General features: G+C 46.8%; 2 long non-coding RNA genes across 4 annotated transcripts in view; one reads left to right on the forward strand and one right to left on the reverse strand.

Annotated features, from left to right (window-relative positions):
• Window positions 1–551: 551 nt before the first annotated feature.
• On the forward strand, window positions 552–20864 carry LOC105485959 (uncharacterized). The gene is made up of 6 exons (XR_011614934.1): window positions 552–816; window positions 1892–2200; window positions 3593–6223; window positions 9824–14516; window positions 15057–19444; window positions 20288–20864. It is a non-coding gene; the product is annotated as an uncharacterized lncRNA (long non-coding RNA).
• The window catches only part of LOC139359141 (uncharacterized), a 58703-nt gene continuing 49003 nt past the window's right edge, over window positions 12554–22253 (reverse strand). For 2 of the 3 annotated variants that reach the window (XR_011614931.1, XR_011614932.1), the window contains exon 3: window positions 12554–12692. This is a non-coding gene — a long non-coding RNA (uncharacterized lncRNA). The remainder of the gene's footprint in view (window positions 12693–22253) is intronic. The other variant, XR_011614933.1, reaches the window with a different exon arrangement.

The raw sequence follows: 22253 nt of genomic DNA on the forward strand, positions 1-22253 counted from the left end.
TAGAGTATACATACAATTTAGAAATAAATATAACTATTGATGGTACATGTTCAAAATTGTTGCGACAGCTAGATTATAAAGATAGTTGGGAGGTCACCATTCTTTGCTGGGTAAGGTGACTCTTTCTTTTCTTCCCCCAGAATGATATGCTGCTTTGTCATTATTTATTGTCTTCCTCATGGACAACATGAGGACAGGGACTGTGATTCAGTCAGGATGAATCAGCAGACAGCACGATCCACTCTAGCTACAGGAGAAATGGATTTATTATAGGTGATTGACCCACAGCAAAGGTCCCTAAACTTTAGGGCATATCAGAATCATCTAGAAGGTTTGCTAAAGTCAAGCCTACTGGGTCTAACCCCGAGAATTTCTGATCCAGCAGGTCTGGGGTGGGGCCCAAGAATTTGCATTTCTAACAAGTTCCCAGGTACTGTTGGTCCAGAGCCCACCCTTGGAGAACCACTGGGCTACAGAATGATGGCAAGGGCTGGAGAGGGAGGCTACAGAGTGGGTCCAGGTGCAGTCTCAGAACCATACTGCAAAACTGGCCTAGTCAGGTAGCTGCTGTATCTGCTGCTTCCACTGTGAACTCAAAAACCACATTGCCTGTGCTGCAGGCCGGAAAGCTGCTGAACCAGGAAGCTGTGCTGATGCTGCTGACTGCCCCTGAGGTTAGAGATTGACTAGACATAGTGCCACTGTCACCCCTGCTGGAGAAGGTCTAAAGCATCTCCACCTCTGTGCTTCCAGAGGGGCAGTGTGGTAGCCACTTAAAATGCCCAGGCTGTACCATGCACCAGAGCGTCTGCCTGGGTAAGCTGCTATTATTATTATAATCGACCTGGAAGACTACTCGGGGAAAACCCTAGTGCAAGGGACTTTGGAGGAAGAGGTCTTCAGTGTTTCAGCCTTTAGTGCACAGGAAATCTTGCTAGGAGGAGGTTGGAGTGGTTTTGCGTGAGGCGAGAGCAACGTCTGCTGCAGACTGTTTTTCATGTTGTCTCCTGGTATGGTGCCTGAGCTCTAGGACTTGGCACGTAGAAGGCCCTCTTCCTTTTCCTTCCTCAACCTGCTAGTCTCAGCCACTCCTCTGAGCACATACAGTATGCTGAAGTGTTTCAGCGTTTCAAGTGGGCTCTTGAGCATGCTGGGTATCCAGGGAGACCAGAATTCTTGCAGTGACAAGTCTGCCCGGGCTATTTCCATCTAGGAGTCAGTTCCACTTAGCTCACTGGGGATCTAGGGTACATGCGTTTTCCTAGAGTGACCTCCCCCTACCCCCTTCCCTCCACATCCTCGTCTCCAGAGCCTGGAACCCTGGGATGCCACCTTGGTCTTGAGAATCTCTGAGGCTGAATCCGTTTCTAGGAGGGAGACCTGAGATTCTTCCACAAATGAGGTGGGGAGGGGTTGGAGGGAACTGTATTGTTTCTAATACATCCTTCACACAACAGGTGCAAGTATAGAGAGTTCCAGCTTAAACTTTAGGATGATGTAACAGTGACAGGCATTTAGTAGAAAGTGCACTTCAGGGCTGGGCCCGGTGGCTCACGCCTGTAATCCCAGCACTTCGGGAGGCCGAGAAGGGCGGATCACGAGGTCAAGAGATCAAGACCATCCTTGCTAACACAGTGAAACCCCGTCTCTACTACAAATACAACAAATTAGCCAGGTGTTGTGGCACACACCTGTAGTTCCAGCTACTCGGGAGGCTGAGGCAGGAGAATCACTTGAACCCGGGAGGCGGAGGTTGCAGTGAGCCGAGATGGCACCACTGCACTCCAGCCTGGGCAACAGAGCAAGACTCCGGAGCGAGACTCCATCTCAAAAAAAAAAAAAAAAAGAAATAGTGCACTTCAGATGCTGAAGACTGGCCTTTATCCCACAGGCAAGGGATATGCTGTATGACACTCTCTCGATGCTGGGCAGTGGCTACGAGCCGAAGCGCCCAGGCAGCCCTGCCCTCAGAAGGGTAAACCACGGACACCTGATGCCTTCCTGAAGGAAGAGCGCTCAGCCTGCCAAACCAGCAAGTGCTGATGCTCCAGCGCCTTCTTCCCGCGGTTCTCGAGTCTCAGCAGAAGAGAGAAATTGATGACCCTGTCGTTGTAGCAGCCCCATCACCCAGCAATTAATTTTAGTTCAATGCTTCAAACGCTCTTCAGGCGCAGTGTGCGTTCAGCTGTGTCAGCTAATGGTGAGTACCCGGACAACCATTCTGTTTCACATTCAGTACAGTATTCAATAAATCACATGAAATACTCAACCCTTTATTAGAACATAGATAGGCCTGTGTTAGATTATGTCGCCCACTGTAAGCTAATGAAGGGTTCTGAGTACATTTAAGGGAAGCGAGGCTGAACTCTGATGTTCGATAGGTTAGGTATATTCAAGGCATTTTAGACTTTCAATATCTTCAATTTACAATGGCTTTTATAGGGATGTCGCTCCACTGTAGGTCGAGGAGAATATGTAGTCAAGTTGCCTGTTCATGAGCACATTTTAGGTCAAGGTGTCTTTCACGCAGCTTCTTGGGTTTGCTCCTTCCTTTTGAGTTTGAGCCTGGGGGTGTGTGTTGAGGATAAAAACCAGGTGTGGGCCAGGTGTGGTGGCTCACGTCTGTAATCCCAGCACTTTGGGAGGCCTATGTGGGAGGATCTCTTGAACCCAGGGGTTCGAGATCAGTCTGGGAAGGTGACAAGACCTTGTCTCTACAGAAATAAAATAAAAATAAGGAAATTAGCCAGGCCTGGTGGTGCATGCCTGTAGTCCCAGCTACTTAGGAGACAGAAGCAGGAGGATCACTTGAGCCCAGGAATTTGAGGCTGCAGTGAGCCAGCCATGATGACACCACTGCACTCCAGCCTGAGCAACAGAGTGAGACCCTGTCTGTATTTAAAAGAGAGAGAGAGAGAGACGGGGGGGGGGGGGGGAGAGAGAGAGAGAGAAAGAGAGAGAGAGAGAGAGAGAACAAAGAGCAGGTGTGACTAGAGCTCAGGAAATCCTCCCTCTGGTAAGCAGTCCCAGCCTTCTATTGAGGCTGCCACCACTGCCATCAGCAGCGTTTGCAGACCATGACATACACAAACTGTTGTAAAATTTTGGCAGTGCTCATAGTGTCAGAGCCAAGCTTTGAAACAGCAAGGCAGCAGGAGACAGTGGGAGGAGGGTGGGATTAGAGACAGAAGGTCTCCGGGTTTGAATCTTTTCTCTCTATTGGCTGGTTGTGTGACTCTTGTCTCAGCTTCTTGGGCTGTACAAAGAGAAAACTAACACCTGCCTGAGGGACTTGTGATAATTTAATGTAGAGTGTTTGACATGTTATTGAATATTAGCAATTGCCGATATTTATAATGAAGAGCCGATATTTATAATGAAGAGCACTGGAAGCTGTCACAGTTCTCATAGTTTATTTTGCATTTGCTTATAAGCATCCTGTGCTCATCTCAGTGTCTGTGTGGTCTTAGTGGGATGCTGACTAGATGAATACTTGTAAACTTTACTCATTTGCGATCTCAAATGGGACAAGGGATAAAAATTATTTTTTATATTGTATATTTATTTAGTAAGTGAGCACTTTCCTTTTTAGGCACTGGAGATACAGAAATGAAAGAGACAACATGCCCTCAAGGATCTCACAGTGTGTGGGTGAGGTGGACACACACACATATCTAAGCACATAACAGTGAGAGGTGCGTGGTCACGAGGATGTGACGTGGAGCTGAGAGCCCAGAGGAAGGGCTCTGGGTCAGACATGGTCGGAACACACTCGGCCATGAAAGTCTTTGAAGGTGGTGAAGGGGTGAAGATGGTGAGAGGATTCCAGGGCTGGGAGAGGTACTCTCCCTACACGTTCTAACCGACTGGCCGTGGGGAGGAAGCTGGAGGTGAGGATGCGGGTAGCGCCTGGGTTTTTGCCTCATGTGACTGGGTGGATGGTCACACTTCGGCCATGCTGTCTTTGAACTCAACACCACCCAAATCATAGGATATTCCCAGTAATATTGATTTCCGCTAGATTACTTTTGGTACCGGAGTTTTAAGGGCAGAAGTCTTTGTCCCTTTTATTCCCCAACAGGAAGCCATTCTGGGCCATTTATTTGCTGTTAACTTACTTGCACAGCCCACTGGAGAATGGAGGGGTGTGAGTGTGGGAACCTGGGTGAGGGCTGCACCAGACTGTCACCAGGACAGTCCTCAATGCTGCCTGGCTTAGCCACATTGCCAAAAACATATGCCCATAGGTTGTGAAATGTTCAATATTGTATTGTATGGGAGAAATACAAAGAGGAGAAAGAACTGGGTTGAAAAGGTGGTCTGATCAGGAATCTCAACCCACTGGCTTACAGACCAGGAACCATTCTAGCCAATGTATGGAAGGAACAGAAATGGGAAACAAAAACATTTAAATTATATTTTTCTCTAATTGCAATAAACTTGGAGGAAAGCTATTTTCTTACTTTGAGCTTTACTTCCAATTACGATGAATGCAGAGATTAATTACAAAGGACCTGGATAAACTAAAAATCATCTACAGCATTTTTTTTTTTTTCCGAGACAGAGTCTCGCTCTGTCCTCCAGGCTGGAGTGCAGTGGCACGATCTTGGCTCACTGCAAGCTCTGCCTCCCAGGTTCACGCCATTCTCTTGCCTCAGCCTCCCGAGTAGCTGGGACTACAGGCACCCGCCACCACGCCCGGCTATGTTTTTTTTGTATATTTGGTAGAGACGGGGTTTCACGATGTTAGCCAGGATGGTGTCGATCTCCTGACCTCGTGACCTGCCTGAGCCCCACAAAGTGCTGGGATTACAGGCATGAGCCACTGTGACTGGCCTCTACAGCATATTTTAAAAGGCAAAAAGGTATTTTAAAATTCATGTTGGAAGACGTAGGCTCTAGCTGGGGCTGAGACAGATGATTCAAGTGTCTTTTTTATTTTATTGCGCACTGAGGGTTGAAGCTGCAGAGCATGTGTGCTTACCATTGTGTGTGCACATGTGCATACATGTGTCTTACACCAAAGACTGAAATCTCAAAGAAGCTCCAGTGAGCAGGTGTAACTGTTATGCTACAAATGAACAGGCGTATTGTAGATTGCTGTTATACAGTTCTTTTCTTCATACATACCTTCCTGGTATAACGTTTTTTTCCTGAAAGCAAACAATTTCTACTATTGGATTCTTGAGTGTATCATTAAGCTTCTCCAAACACAAATAACATCTACTATGCTTTAAAAGTAATGGCCCACACAGCTATTTATCTGTGTGACTGTTTATCTGTTTATACCTTTGCCTGTTTTCATCTTCAAGCAAATGGGGGATCTCAGAAGCCTTAATGAAGTAACTATCCCTGAACACTCAATAGTCAGAATCCAGCCGTCAAATCAACACCAAGGTATATACCGGGGAAAGGAAGGTTTTAGGTGAACTCCTAGCTGCATGTCTGGTTAACCTGCAACCACACAAAGCAGCCAGGGCAAAGGTGTGTCCCGATGCTTTGTGGTGTACTTGGAACTCCACAGCCAGAAGATTAGATGTTGTTTGCTTACTGTTCAAAACAAGAGGTGTAAAGGAAGTTCAGCAACAACCGAAAGATGACTCGTAATTTGTAACTGACTGGCTATGCTTGGCGAGCCTGGTGTATTTATAATCTTTCAAAGTCAAGCGCAAAGGCTCCCAAGCCTGATGCGTCACCCCACTGCAGAATTCCTGTTGATCACGCTGGTTGTCACCATAAAGCCTGAGCAAAAGTAAACTTTTCTGTCCCAAGGGTTTCCTTGTACTGAAAGAGCCACTGCTTGAGGCTTTTTACAGGATCACAGCCAATGTCTGTTTCATGTGGCAGGTCCCTGGGGACTGTAATTGCAGAAGTATAACCTGGCGGTTATGCCACATGGCCCAAGAAACTGCCAGGGGACCAACGTGCTTCCTGCCAGACGACCTTTTGCAGCTGAAGGCACTAGTGCCCCATCTGCGGTCGCTGTCTCTGTATGAACAATTCTCTGATGTTCCCTGGGCAAAAGGACGTGCTTGTTGACAACAATGAGTCAAAACTTGGAACCCTGAGCCCTCGCTCTGCCACCATGTCACTTTCCTGTTAATGGAGTGACTTGGTTAGGTGTTAATTAACAAGGGTTTTTGTTTTTATGAAACAAACTGTTTTTAAGTATTAGGCATTTCCTACCTTTGAATCAACTCAGAGCTCATTTCCTACTAAAATGGTAAGTGATATCAATATAAGGATGTGGAAGGTTTGCCCAGTTTAAGCATTGGGAATGGAGGCCTAAGCTGCATGGCTGAGGGGATTTGGGCCACAAATGGTCTCACTGGTTGAGGACATGGATGCTGGAGATGCTCAAGTCTGGGCTTCTTTGTCTCTCTAGCCTCAGTATTCTCATCTGTAAAGTGGGGTGATGTGAGAAGTCGATGAACTAATATTCATTAGCACATGAATAATGACAGCTAATACTTGTGTGGCCCCCACTACATGCCAGGCACTGTTTTTCTGTTAACTCATTTATTCCCCAGAGCAGTCCTATGAGGGAAGTACTATTGTTTTCAGTCCCATTTTACAGATGGAAAGCTGAGGCACAGAAAGGTTAGTAACTTGCTCAAGGTCATGCAACTACTAACTGGCACACCTGGGATTTGAACCTATGCCTGACTGTAGAACCCGTGTTCTTATGACGCCAAGTTGCACCTTTTGTAAGACAGGCAGTCGGTGGCATGCACTTGGTAAGTACTCAGTAACGATCAGAATGGGGTATACGGCGGATCACCTGGAACAGAAGCCATGTTTGTCACCTCTGTTGGCTATGGCGCAAGGCATGGGTGACCTGTAAGGGCCTCATAGTGCTGTCTACTTATCAAATACTCAGCTTCTTAGCTGTGGCCGCAGGAGACTGGGGCAACCAGAAGTCTGGTAGGGTGTCAAGCCAATAGTCATCCTGGGGATGATGAGATGCCACCAGATCGCTGCTGACTTGAGCCAAGCTGTTGGTGGGCACTTCAGGCCATGCAGGGAACCAGGCATGAGAGCAGGGTGTGACAGGGGAGAGACACTTGGTCTGTGTGTGTGTGTATGTGTTTAGGGAGGCAGATGGGAGCCTCAGGTGATTTCGGGTATCGGGAAAGATAGCTTGGGATGGGGAGTTGGGTCTCAACCCTCGTCTCTCACTCAGGTCTACTCCTAACTGGAGACACTGAGATGGAGAATCAGGGATGAATGCAAGAAGCTGACGGGAGCCATCCCATCCCCACAGCTATGTGTTAGGGAACATGGGGGATGTTTTAATAGTGAAGAAATGCCCATAGGATGTTTGGGGGTGGTGATGACTTCTGGTATTTCCTTTCAAAAGGCTGAAAATACTGACAGTGTTGTGCTGAAACTGGCTTTAGATTTTCACCCTGTTTGTCATTCTGCTCTAAGACTGGCCGGGCACTATTCTAGGGGATGGAGATTCAAAGACAGTAAACACATAAACATATAACAGAAATCAACAGGGTCATCCAGAAGTAAGCACTGGGGTCATGGGAGCTTTGGGATGGAAGAGGCAGGGTCAGAGACAGTGGGGAATAACAGCTGAAGGTCAGCCTTCGAGGCAGCTGGAGGTGGAAGCATGATCAGGTTTAGGACAGGAAGGCAAGGGATGAGCAGTTGCATCTTGATGGGGCTTAAAATGTCAGGCCAGGCGAGGCAGAAGATAAAGGTGGGGAGGGAGGGCCAGGTGTAATATATATTTTATTATTATTATTATTTTTTTTTTTGAGAAGGAGTCTCCCTCTGTCACCCAGGCTGGAGTGTAGTGGCACCATCTTGGCTCACTGTAACCTCCCCAACCTGGGCTCAAGCAATTCTCCAGCCTCAGCATCCTGAGTAGCTGGGATTACAGGCGCCCGACACAATGCCCAGCTAATTTTTTGTATTTTTAGAACAGAGAGGGTTTCGCCATGTTGGCCAGGCTGGTCTCGAACTCCTGACCTCAGGTGATCCACCTGCCTTGGCCTCCCAAAGTTCTGGGATTACAGGTGTGAGCCACTGCGCCTGACCTAGGTGTAATACATAAAGGAGTTTGTGCTTTATTGGCTGGTCAGAAACGTTGGTGTCATTAGATGTCTGAGTTGCTTATTTATTATCATTATTTTATTTTTTAGAGACAGGGTCTCACTCTGTCACCAGGCTGGGGTACAGTAGTGTAATTATGGCTCACTTCAGCCTTGAACTCGTGGGCTCAAACCATCCTCCTGCCTCAGCCTCCCAAAGCACTGGGATTACAGGGGTGAGCCAGCACACCTGCCTCCAAGTTGCTTTGTAAACGGATCCTCCTGGCAGCAGTATGGAGGATGAAATTCCTGAGAGAAAAAGCCGAGCCAGGGATATCTGTTACAGGAAATCCAGATGAGATGATGAGGGCTTAAGACTGAGATCACGGGAAAGCCAGGTAAAAAAAAGTAAGTAGGACTTGAAATGTGATTGGTCATTGAATGAGGCGCTGGGAGACAGAGAATGAAAATTCAAGGACAGCTTCCAGGTTTCCAGCTCAAATGGCCAAGTAGGTGGTGGTAGCAGCCACTAGTTCACAATCACAGGGAATGGGTAGCTGGGTTGGAGCAGGAAATGATGGGGTTAGCAGGGAACATGCTGAGTTTGAGGTGCCTGATGAGTATTTAGGGGGAAGGCCCAGGAGGCAGTTCCAGAGGCCTTAGTTAACAGCATCTGCATCTAGTGCATTACTGAAGCCTCAGAGAAGAGATGGGCTTGGCTGGGGAGAGAGTGAGTAGGGGGTAGACCAGTGCTCCAAGGAGAGGACTCAGCAGTGCCGGCAGCCTGAGGCTAGGGTGCGTCAGCTCAAGGCATCTGGTGTGGCCCGGGCTCTGGTGGGCAAAGACGCTGGGGCCTACACTGGCTTTGCAGGAGAATAGGGCACAGCCGGCCTCTTTCAGGGATTGGTGCATTGGGTCTCAGTTTCAGGTGCAGGGCTGGAGGGAAGGGTGGGATTGAGGAAGAGAAAAAGGTCACAGCCCTCTGCTGGCTACAGGGGCTCTTTGAAAGGGGAGCATTTAAACGTTAGTGAAACATCTTTAAAGGTCCTGTTCATTGAGGGTCCAGGTAGCGGTTCCTTTTTTTTTTTTTTTTTTTTTTTTTTGAGATGGAGTCTCACTCTGCCGCCCAGGCTGGAGTGCAGTGGTGTGATTGATCTCCGCTCACTGCAACCTTCGCCTCTCGGGTTCCCGCAATTCTCCTGCCTCAGCCTCTCAAGCAGCTGGGATTATAGGCGCCCGCCACCACGCCCGGATAATTTTTGTATTTTTAGTAGAGATGGGGCTTCACCATGTTACTCAGGCTGGTCTCAAACTCCTGACCACAGGTGATCCACCCGTCTCGGCCTCCCGAAGTGCTGGGATTACAGGTGTGAGCCACTGTGCCCGGCCCCAGGTTGAGGTTTTTAAGCAGATGACGAGGTAGAACTCACCTGTTTGCCTTTTTCCAATTGTGCGTGCGCTCCTCCTCCCACGGGCCTGAGATTCTTACAGGTGTGTGACAGGCATGGGAGTTGTCCTTCGGGAGCTGGCAGTGAGGGATCCATTTTGTGGACCAGAGTCTCCGTGGGACGATTCTGATGCATCCTTAACTGATGGAGAATGCACCATTTGCAGTGAGGGAAGCAGTGCTAATGGGAGAGAAGGCTTGGGACCCTCCTTTGTATTTTGCACCCCTGGGTTGAACCATTTTCCCCCAGCACTTAAAGTGCCCCGCTCCAGCCTAGTCACGGCACACAGTCCCACCGTTTAGAATCTCCACAAGTTCATTCACACTGCAGGTCAACAACCACATAATCATCACTCAGTCACGCCGCGTGTGAGGAAGGTGAGGGGCAACACCTGAAGCCATGGGACTCTGCAGAACACCATGGAACATTGAGGTAACTTTTTCTTTTTTTTTTGAGATGGAGTTTCACTTGTCGCCCAGCCTAGATGCAATGGCGCTATCTTGGCTCACTGTAACCTCCGCCTCCCGGATTCAAGCAATTCTCCTGCTTCAGCGTCCCAAGTAGCTGGGATTGCAGGTGCGCACCATCATGCCTGGCTAATTTTGTGCTTTTAGTGGAGATGAGGTTTCACCATGTTGGCCAGGCCGGTTTCAAACTCCTGACCTCAGGCGATCCACCCTCCTCAGCCTCCCAAAGTGCTGGGATTATAGGAATGAGTCACCGCACCCGGCCTTGATGTACTTTTTCTATTAAATGATCTAAGAACAATTTAACGGGCAGAAAGTATGACTGTAATAAATGTGTGCAATCCAAAACTACCACCCACCGTCCATGAAAATACAAAAGCCAAGCTGTCATGCCAAATCTAATTGGTTACTTCTGTTTCTCTGCTAATAGTTGTTAGCTCCACTCATTTATTTGTTTTATTGTATCAGTGTCCACTGTCAGATAAGTAAGAGCAGGTGCTGAAATTTTCAGAAACATTTGAGGGAACATTTTCAATGGAATCTATTGAAGTTGAGGTGCTTTTAGTACACTAGTACAACTGCACCACCCCTGAGTGTTAGCAATAAGGCAATGATTTAATTTTACTATGGAACTCCCAAGTCCAGCGTATGGAATAAATTCAGGATTATAGTTTGAGAACTACTGGCTTAAAGAGTCCCGTTTCTTGCTTCTTTAGCTGTCAAACAGTGACTGTGATTTGTGTGTATATATATATATATATACACATACATATATTCCTGGCCCAAGTAATGGGCAAGCTTCGAAGCAGATGAGGACTGCAGTCAAAACTAACTGTGCCCCCTGAGTGTTCTAGCTCTGAGGATTTGGTCCCTGGCTTCTTCCTTCAATCTGCACCATCAAGAAGCATTCTTGGCCAGGTGCACTAGCTCACGCCTGTAATCTCAGCACTTTGGGAGGCCGAAGTGGGTGCATCACTTGAGGCCAGGAGTTCCAGACCAGCCTGGCCAACATGGTGAAACGTCGTCTCTAAAAATACCAAAATTAGCTGGAAGTGATGGCTCATGCCTGTAATCCCAGCTATTCAGGAGGCTGAGGCACAAAAACTGCTTGAATCTAGTAAGAGGAGGTTGCAGTGAGCCAAGATCACACCACTGCACTCCAACCTGGCCAACTGAACGAGACTGTGTCTGAGAGAGAGAGAGAGGAAAAAAAAATCATCCTTCTAGGTGCTGCACATAGGTCACGTGCTAAAATCAGCATTCCAAGGGCCAGAAGGACTTCCAGAGGCATCTTTCAGGTGCGGACACTAGTTCAGAGCCTCACAGATAGCTCCAGTTTCTGCCCAAGTAAGTTCAGGGCCTGGGAATTCACTACTTCCCCCTAAAAAGGTTCTTATGAACCATCATCTCCCATCTCCACCCTCTAAAACCACCTAGTTCTGAACTTCTGCTTTGTTTTTGCTATCAGCACTCTCTGCCTTGTATTGTTATTTGGATACTTAACTGTCACACAGTGGTAAGGGCTTAGGTTTTGGAACCATTTGCGTTAGAATCCCAGCTCCATATTTATCTTCACCATTTACAAGCCACGTGACCTTGGCAAGTTACTTAACCTCTCTGAGCCTCAGTCATCACCTATATGGGATGGGAATAACCTTAGGGTCTATTTCAAGGATTATTCGGAGGTCTAAGGTAATGGGAGGAACCTGCTTGACGTGTAGAAAGCTCTCAGTACGGCATAGATATTACTGTTATTCCTCTGCTGGACTACAAAATCTCTGAGGGCAGGGACCTCTTCCTGGATATCTTTGAACCCCTCCATAACAGTGGGCAAAGTGTCTGTCAGAGGGATTTAATGAATGCATCACACAAAAGAGACTGTACTGAACAAGAGAGACAGGAAGCTTGGATAATTATTTGAATATCTGTAGTCATCAGAAGGCTTATAAATGTAAAGCCAAAGCTCCTGCCAAAGAACTGTGGAGCAGAAAACAAAACCCAGAGCAGAATGTCAAGAGCAAGGATGTGTTGGGACAGGAAATGGAGTCGAGATTGGGAGAGGTCATGCAGAATCAGGTCACATTCTGGAGGGAAGAAGGAGCAAAGGCACATGATGAGTGAGTGCTAATTAAGGTGGCCAAAGAGAACAGCGTGGTGCTGTAAATGCCGGCAGAGCAGGGAGCCCTGCTGCCAACCTGACCCCACACAGGCATGTTGATGAAAATGGAAAAAGATGGCTGGAGTTAATGATAATGTATTATAGATTGCAAAATCACTAGAAGAGAGGGTTTTGAATGTTCTCATCCCAAAGAAATCATAAATGTTTAAGGTACTGGATGTGTTAATTACTCTGATTTGATCATTACACAATGTACACTTGTACTGAAACATCACACTGTACCCCAGAAGTATGTGCAATTATGTCAATCATAAATTTAAAAATTAAATTTTTTTTAAAAAAGGAAAAACAATCTTTTCACCGCACAAATCATTTTCTGAGCCTGCACATTGGCATTCAGCTTTCCTCCTACGCTTGTGGCCTTAAAGAGGAGGAGTATGACTGGCAGCGCGGCAGCCTCTCGATATTTACAGACCCCGGCGCTCACTCCTGGCTTCAATGCTGTTTTCAGCTGGAGCCTCTTCCTGCCATTCCTTTCCTCTCTGCATGGCTGCTGATGCTCATCCGGGAGCAGGAAATGAGTGCATTCTTAGGCTTTTCTGCAATTAGTCTTCTAAAGAGAAAAACAAAACCAAACAAGAAAGAAAACCGAATGTTTAGGGATATTCTAAAAACTTGTACAGGCTGGCTATTGACGGAGGCCAGTAAAGAAAGGTGGAGGCTGACGACTCAGCCCCCTGGATTGGAGGTTTGTGGGAATTTATCTCGGGCTTTCTTATGTTTATTCTATACTTCCAAATAACTTGGAAGGTTTCTTTGGAGATTCCAACATGGGAGAGGAGGCCCTTGCAAACTCTCTTGACTATGCAGCGCCCCATCTTTTGCGGGGAGAAAATGGCTTTGGGACAGCATGCAGAGGGGACAGGGCCACTCTCAAATCTCCACCCCTTAGATCACTGTGTCACCGCTGGGGTAGGGGTGTGCTGAATAAATTAAAGGTGTTATTGTAAATTGGAAGTGCGCTAGAGCCGGGTTGCAGAGGCACACTCTCAAAGCCGCCTTCGGTGAAACCACGGAAATCTCCAAATACTACACATTGGGGCTTTTTTCCGCTTCCCTGAGAACCAGCTGATAATTTACTGGCATGTCACCGCATGTAAACAAAATCCAAGAGCAATCAGTTAACCTGCTGGACTGGACAAGGAGTTTGGCATAAAACTGGCCAGATAAACAGATAAACCTTCCATTAAGGAAGGTCTCCCTTCCTTAATGGAAGCCTGATAGGAATGAGGCCCACGGTGACTCAGCAGCTCGTTCCCTTTACTGCGTAGCCTTGGAAGTAATGGAGTGGGCTTTCATGATTTTGCTTCTTTCTTCTTTTCCACTGAAATGGAGGCCTCCAGTTGCAAAGCTCTCCATTGTCAGATTACGCCGCCTGATGGGCATGAAAAGTCCACAAAAGAGAATTTTCTGATGTGAGAATGGAGGGTGTTGCCTGTAACTAGTGGCTCCAGATCCCCGTGGTGGCAGTTTAAGGCAGGTGGGAAGGCTCTAGACGCGTGGGACTGGAGTCTTGTGTTCTCTGCCTCCCAGCTGAATTCTGACTCCTCTTTCAGCCTTGTACCAGTTTCCCTTCAGTGACCATCAGCACGTAGAAGTGCTGTTGAGGCTGGAGAGTGGTGAGTTCAGTTTCAAGGTGCACTCTAGAGATCAGGCCTGTGTGTATTTTTGGAACTGCCCTCCATACATTCCAAAAACTGAAAGCTTCGAGGTCCACTCGACCAGCTGACCTAGTTTTTCAGCTAAAAGACCATGGCCTGGCCTCCTAAAGTCCTATGTCTATAGATTCCAGCCAGGTGGGACCCATGGTGCCCATTTTGTTAATTCCGAAGCACAGCATGGTGTCGGAGAAAAAGGACAGAATTTGGAATACAGGAGTTTGGAGTCAGACTTAGGTTGAAGGCAAAACAAATCTTTCGTGTCGAAGTCGGAAGGGGATGGGGGTTTACTGAGAAAGGGCACAAGGAGACGTCCTGAGTGATGGAAAGATCTTTTCCCTTTTGGGGTGGTAGTTACACAAAGTGCATCCCTTTGTCAAAATCCATCAGACTGAATACTGAACATCTGTGTCTTATTGAATGTAAATTATACAGCAGTTTTTAAAAGGACAGGTTCCAGTCCTGGCCCTGCCTCTTATTTACCATCTAGAGAAGTTCCTCACCTCTTTGAGACTCAGTTTCTTTTTCTATTAAATGGAAGTAGTGCTTATACCCGTGCTTATATTCAATAAGATCATGCAAGCAAAAGCGCTTTGTAAATGACAAACAGCCTCGATGAGCAGATCACTCCTATCATTATTCTTTCCATCCAGCCGCCTCCTGGAGCAGATTGTTAAGCTGATGCGAGTCTGGGCTGTGCCTCGCCACTTGCCTTGGAGGTTAGTGTTTATCTATTTTAAGGAGACTCTGGAGATATCAAAATGCTGCAGAAAAGCAAATGGAATATGGATGTGCCAGGGAGAGGAGGACGGGCTGGAAGGGAACAGCTGGGGAGAAAGCTCTCAATCCAGCTCAGCAGCAGGGCTGGGCAGGTGCCGAAAGGGAGTCGCTAAATGCCTGAGAGAGAATCGTGACCAGTAAAAGCAGCATGAGTTGAAAAAAAAAAAAAATCACATCTTGCCGAACAAATTGGGTCACATTCGTGACGGAGTTAGTCACTGAGAGCAGAGATGGGAAAGCAGTTTCAGGGCAAAATGCAAAAGATTTGGGGACCCTGGTGACTCAGCTGAACGTGGCAAAGGTCACTTGGGCATCCTGGCCTGGGTTGGGGGTTAAATAAAGGCTCTTCCTGTGGCTTCTGCTGTGAGTCTTAGCATACTTTTGATTTGAACTTGAACTTGATCTTTACTCCTTAATGGCCACCACAAGCTAGCTTTTTTTCTTTTTCTCTCTCTTTTTTTTTTTTTTTTTTGAGACAGGGTCTTGCTCTGTTGCCCTGGTATTACCCGAGCTCACTGCAACCTCGACTTCCTGGGCTCAAGCAATCCTCCAACCTCAGCCTCTCAAGCAGCTGGGACTACAGGCACGCGCCACCATGCCTGGCTAATTTTTAAAATATTTTTTTGTAGAGACGAGGGTCTCACCGTATTGCTCAAGCTGGTCTTGAGGCTCACCTCAGCCTCCCAAAGAGCTGCGATTGCGGGCATGAGACACTGAGTCTGGCCTACAAACTACTTTACATCAGAATCAAGAGCACAGTGTACAGTTTTAAAAAGGAAAATCTTAGAAAGAAGCCGAGTTAAGTGGAGGCTGAGAAAGCAGGAAGGCCATTCCGGAGTTCACCCTCGGAATTCAAGTGGGAGGTGACAACGGCCTGAACCCAGCCAAGCTTTTTCATGATTATGCCGACAAAGTCCTTTTGGTTTAGAAACATTTAACCCCAGAGCCAATGTCCTTTGACGATAAAATCCTATAAGATGATTGAACAGTGTCAAAATAAATGTTAAATTGTTAGCCACTAAAATAAAGTTAAAACAGGGAAAGATTTAACAGGAAGAAATAATCTAAAAGAGAAATCTGATGTGCGAAATTTTGATTTTATCCTCATTATAAACATTTTGGTGCTTTCTGCTAGCTATTTCTGCCAAGAAATGTGATATGTTGAAAAAGAAGAGGAAATGTACTCTCTCTAGATGCTGTGACTATAAAAGGCTGTTTAAAATGATAGGAATCAGTCAAGGTTCTCCCAGTGACCAAGGTTATAAAATTAGAATCTCAAACTACCAAATCAGGGTGAGAAAAAAAAAAAATTTTCAACAAAAGCAACATCTAAATTTATTTTATTATAATTTCCATCATCCAACAATGTTGGTGTTTCTCCGGACACATCAAATTTCTTTTCTTTTTTTTTTTTTGAGACAGAGTCTTGGTCTGTTGCCAGGTTGCAGTGAGGTGGTGCAATCTCGGCTCACTGCAACCTCCACCTCCCGGGTTCAGGTGATTCACCTGCCTCAGCCTCTCGAGTAGCTGGGACTAGAGGTGCGTGCCACCACGCCCAGCGAATTTTTGTATTTTTAGTAGAGACGGGGTGTCACCATGTTGGCCAGGATGGTCTTGATCTCTTGACCTCGTGATCTGCCCACATCGGCCTCCCAAAGTGTGGGGATTACAGACGTGAGCCACCGCACCCGGCCCACACATCAAACTTCTTATGTTGTCAATTCCCTACCCTAAAATACATCCTTAAGGGAGCAAGGAGAGATTGGGGATTGAGGAGAGATCAGGTGGGGTGAGGGGCACCGTGAGAAGGCGGGGCATCTTTCCTGCCAACCTCTGAATCTGAGAGATGCCAACGGTGCATCAATATATCAATATCAATACCCAGGATGCTGAATGAAGCCTAGGTTGGAGGATCCTTCCAAACCCAGGTCTTTGTCTTGCTGGAAATCTTGTGCCCCTTCTCCTCTGCCATCCTGTCTCCCACCTCAACACTTTAGCTCTACTGCTCCATTAATTAGCACATGGAGTCTGAGGCTGGGCCTTTTGCATCCGGGCACTGGCTTCATATGGTTCCTCAACCCCCTTTGTTCACAGGTCTTCAGGAACCATGTAAGATGCAACCTCTCCCCTAGGTCTCTTGTAGGCAGGGACCCCTCAGAGGATTCCTCCTTCCAACGCCCTGGCTTTGGGGTTGACAGACTTGGGTTTGACTAGGCTTCATCCCTTATTGGCCAGTTAGTTAAGCTCTGTGAACACTGACTTCCCTGCCTGGGAGGGTGGCACACTGACGGAAGTTGCTGAACCCATGAGCTGTAATTAGCTACTCAACACTTTTGGCAGTGACTTGATGGGAGAGCTTGATGGCAAGTTGCCCAATAGGTGACAGGAAACCAATGGATGTGAACTAAGAAGAGGGATCCACGATCCCCAGTCATGAATTTGGGACATGACTGGGATAGCCCAAAACAAAGGCTGTGTTCTTGTCCCAGATCAGCTTTCCAAGTGCAGGACTCGGACGTGTGGTTCAATGGTAACACGTGTGAAATAGATTTAGGAGTGTCTGGTCCACAGTGACTTCCTGGTGGGGACTGGGACAGGACAGGGTAATCTGGGTCAGAGTTCTTTGGTTGCAAGCAACTGAAATGGACTCTAAATCGGAAAAGGGATTTTCTGGAAAGGTATGGAATAGTTGTTGGATACTGAAGAACCAAGCTGCAGGAAAATGAGGACACCCCCGCAACCCCATCCCTGAAATGGGATCATCAGAACTTTTCTGTTCCACTGTTTTCTGTTACATTTTTCTTCCAAATGCTCAAAACTCTGGAAGCTAGAGTCTGAAGGCCTAAACTGGGTTCTGTGTGCTACCATCCTCTGAGTGGGAGGGGCAGGGAGAACCAGGACTTCTCAGAATAAGGAAGAACAGCTCTCTAATGAGAAATCACAGTGCTTTTACCCCCCAAAAAAAGCGGGAGGGTGTGCTTGACAGGCCAAAGCAAGGGATCTCCGGGATGCTGATTTTAGAAAGGTGCACAGAAAAACAGGGAGATGATTCCACGCTACTCCTTCCTGGCCAAGATCGGGCCAAGTTCTGGGCAATACACTTTCTGAGACTTGTGACTGCTTGGAGTGAGAAGGGATAGGTTCAAAAACAGCAATTAAGTTGCAAATATCTGAAAAACACGACACACAAGCAACCTTGAGAGAATTGAAGAGATCGAACCCAAAGGAGAGAAGACCAAGTTGGCGTTTAATTGCAGCCCTCAGGCTCTGTGAGGCTTAGAATGTAGATGGAGGACAATTTTGTATTCACTGGTTGTGAAAGGAAGACCTAAAATCAAGAAACAGGAGCAGATTAAAGAGGAACACATTTTATCCCATTATATGTAAGATCTTTCCAAGGAATGAAATGAACTGAGTTGTAAGGTAGGAACTTCCCATTTCTGGGAAACCTCGGATGCTCAGTTACCTTTAGCAATAAGCACACTCCTCACGATGGATCACAACCCGTCTGGGTGCCATGGCCCTGCTGCTGAAGATGCTGACCTAATAATGGTGATTCAGGGCCAGAAACTGCACTCCCTGTTTGGCCACATCTGCCAAAGAGCACTTTTCTGAATGTGGAGTTCTAGACATGGACAACGTGAGTGATGATGGGGAGAACAGGAAAGGCCTCCTCTGTACTCCTAACCACCTGCCCAGGCCCTACATGGTGCAAGCCCGCCGTGCGCAGTGCCTTACGTGACAGCGCTGCTTCACCAGAGGACTTCTTTTGAGATGTGTTGCACTGACCCACTTCCTTCTACACACCTTCCAATGGGAATGGCATGACATCTTACTTTATCTCTGCACAATATTCAATGAATACATATTGAGTCTCTACGGTGATACCTATGCTTAGGAAGCTAGAGCATACATATTTTAAAACGTCATGTTGTACATGTAAAAAAATATATATATATAGTCACTTAAAACATAAAAATAAGTAAAAAGGAAGCTAGGGTATCAGAGTTGAAAGGACCTTTTGTGATCAGTGTGTTTACAATGCTTGAATATACCCAATGGCATTTCTGACAAGTTGATTTGTAGCCTGGTCTTGATTCCTTTCTGAAACTCACAACCTCCTAACATAGTCCACACACCACTTGAGTGGTTTTGGTTGCTAAAATTCTTTCTTACTGTAGGCTAAAATCTACTCATGATTTGGCCATATCTATCAAAATTTAAAATGTACCTATCCTTTGACCAGCATTCTACCTCTAACAATTTATCCTACAGATATAGTCCCCATGGGCTCAAAGACATGTGTGCAAAGATATTCATTGCAGCAAAGGACTGGAAATAATTTAAACGTTTGACCAGGGGACTGATGAAATAAATTATGGAATATTTGTACTATGAGAAACCAAGAGGCTGTTAAAAAAATTAAACCATTCTCATGCACTGACAGGGAAAAATCTAAAATTCATGTTGATTTGTGAGAAAGAGAGACTAGCTCAATAATATGTAGAGAATAATTCCATTTATGTGATAGAAAAAAAGGAGATACATGAACATATGCTTAGGTTGTACCTGGAAAGATACTGGTAACTGTTTGCCTCTGCTGAGGGCATCTATGGTAACTGGTTTCAGGGGTAGAAGGAAGAATTTTAGGTTTATACATGTATGTATATATGTATGTGTGTTTATATGCATGTATATGTGTGTGTGTGTGTGTGTGTGTATATATATATATTTTCTTTTTTTGACAGAGTCTTGTTCTGTCACCTAGGCTGGAGTACGGTGGTGTGATCACAGCTCACTGCAGCTTCAACCTCCCCATGCTCAAGTGATCCTCACACCTCAGCCTCCTGAGTAGCCAGGATCACAGGTATGCACCACCACACCCTGCTAATTTTTGTAGTTTTTGTAGAGATGAGGTTTTGCCATGTGGCCCAGGCTAGTCTCAAACTCCTGGGCTCAAGTGATCTGCCCACTTCAGCCTCCCCAAAGTGCTGAGATTACAGGCATGAGCCACCATGCCTGGCCGCACGTATAGATCTTAATTTTTTTAACCCTGTGCATGTATCATTTTAAAAACTTCTTTAAAAATCTGCCCTCTTAAATCCTAGCACAGGGTCCACCTGGTTCTACCTCATAAAGCTCTGCAGAACACCTCTAATCTTTCTTCTGTTAACAGCGTGCATTTGCAAACTTCTCCCGTGGGCCTTTATGCCCTGTCTTCTACGGGTTAAACAAACACAGTTCTTTACATCAATGCTTCTGTCCCTGACCATCTGGTCTCCTGTCCCCTCCAGACCCAAAACAATGGGCTGTGCTGCCGCAAAATGAGGGTGTCCTCAGTGCACTGAGGCCCTTAGACCATGAGAGATGACAAGTGATGTCAGGGAGAGGAACACCTGCAGAGGCAGTGCTGCCCTGGGAGGCCCTGTCCCAAGCAGTAGTGGGAGCATCTGGAAGGGGTGAATAGGGAGTGTGGGCGGCGCTGGGATGGAAGAGAGGCTAAGCATGCAGAGACCAGCTTTGCCAAGTTGTGCAGTGCATGAGGGTCCCCTAAAGGGACTAGCTGGCTAGAATGAAAGAGAAAAACCAGAATATCCTACGTTTACATGGCTACTTTATAATGTTCAAGGCATTTCGCAAACTGCGTTACATTTGTTACTTATCACAATGCTTTAAGGAAGGTATTCAGGAATTATTTTTCTCATTTCAGGAGAAAGCCTTGGCCAGAGAGTTTAAGGATTTGGGGCTGGGCACAGTGACTCGTGCCTGTAATCCTAGCACTTTGGGAGGCCAAGGCAGGAGGATCACTTGAGGCCAGGAGTTTGAGACCAGCCTGAGCAACACAGTGAGACTCCCATTTCTAAAAATAAAAAAATTAGGCCTGGCATAGTGGCTCATGCCTGTAATCCCAGCAGTTTGGGAAGCTGAATAAAGAGGATCACTTGAGGCCAGGAGTTTGAGCCCAGCCTGGTCAACATGTAGAGACTTTATCACTACAAAAAGTTTTTATTGGCCGGGCGCGGTGGCTCACGCCTGTAATCCCAGCACTTTGGGAGGCCGAGGCGGGCGGATCACAAGGTCAGGAGATCGAGACCATGGTGAAACCCCGTCTCCACTAAAAATAGAAAAAATTAGCCGGGCGCAGTGGCGGGCGCCTGTAGTCCCAGCTACTCGGGAGGCTGAGGCAGGAGAATGGCGTGAACCCGGGAGTCGGAGCTTGCAGTGAGCCGAGATTGCGCCACTGCACTCCAGCCTGGGCGACAGAGCGAGACTCCGTCTCAAAAAAAAAAAAAAAAAAAAAAAAAAGTTTTTATTTATTTATTTTATTGAGACAGGGTCTCAATTTGTCACTTAGGCTGGAGTGGAGTGTGCGATCACAGCTCACTACAGCCTCGACCTCCTGGGTTCAAGTCAGCCTCCCGAGTAGCTGGGACTACAGGCATACACCACCATATCTGGCTAAATTTTTGTACTTTTTGTGGAGACAGGGTTTTGCCATGTTGCCCAGGCTGGTCTCTAGCTCCTAGGCTCAAGCAATCTGCCTGCCTCAGCCTCCCAGAGGCCTGGAACTGCAGGCATGAGCCACTGCTCTTGACCATTTCTTTTTTCTTTTTTTTTTTTTTTGAGATGGAGACTTGCTCTGTCACCCAGGCTTGAGTGCAGTGGTGCGATCACGGCTCACTGTCAGCTCTGCCTCCCGGGTTCACGCCATTCTCTTGCCTCAGCCTCCCGAGTAGCTGGGACTACAGGCGCCCGCCACCACGCCTGGCTAATTTTTTTGTATTTTTTTTTAGTAGGGATGGGGTTTCACTGTGTTAGCCAGGATGGTCTCAATCTCCTGACCTCGTGATCCGCCCGCCTTAGCTTCCCAAAGTGCTGGGATTACAGGCATGAGCCACCGCGCCTGGCCAGCCATTTTTAATTTAAGAGACAGGGTCTCACTTTGTTACCCAGGCTGGAGTGCAGTACCCTTACTGCAGCCTTGAACTACTGGGCTCAAGCCATCCTCCCACCTCAGCCTCTCAAGTAGCTGGGGCTACAGGTGTGCGTCCCCATGCCCAGCTAACTGAGCCACCACCATGCCACTACATGCCAGTTGTGACAAAGTGAGACCCTGTCTCTAAAAAATAATTAAATAAAATGTTTTAAAAAAGGATTTACTCTGGTGTTCTGAGTCCTTACTTCATGGACACTTTCCACTATGCAGCCTGCCACTGATTTCACATAAAGACAAACAAACCAAAAGAGACCCTTTGCTAAATTATCCCAAGTCTTACAGTCAGTAAAGACTGGAAAATGTTTTCTGTACAGACAGAGGAAACTGACCGAATGATTTCACCAGATCATCATGCACATTGGGAGTTCCAAAGCCCCACCTCACCAGTGTGATCTGCCCACTTCAGCCTCCCAAAGTGCTGAGATTACAGGCATGAGCCACCATGCCTGGCCGCATGTATATATCTTAATTTTTTTTAACCGTGTGCATGCATCATTTTAAAAACTTCTTTAAAAACCTGCCCTCTTAAATCCTAGCACAGGGTCCACTTGGTTCCAACCCATAAAGACCCCATAAGACCCTAGGTTAGCCAGGAACACTGGGGGACCCCTTTGTCTCCATTGGCCACACCTGGGCCTGCCTCTACCAAAGGATAAGAGACCAGTTAAGCTTTCCATGT

This window comes from Macaca nemestrina, chromosome 16, assembly GCF_043159975.1.
Source record: "Macaca nemestrina isolate mMacNem1 chromosome 16, mMacNem.hap1, whole genome shotgun sequence".
In the NCBI taxonomy this organism is placed as follows: domain Eukaryota; kingdom Metazoa; phylum Chordata; class Mammalia; order Primates; family Cercopithecidae; genus Macaca; species Macaca nemestrina.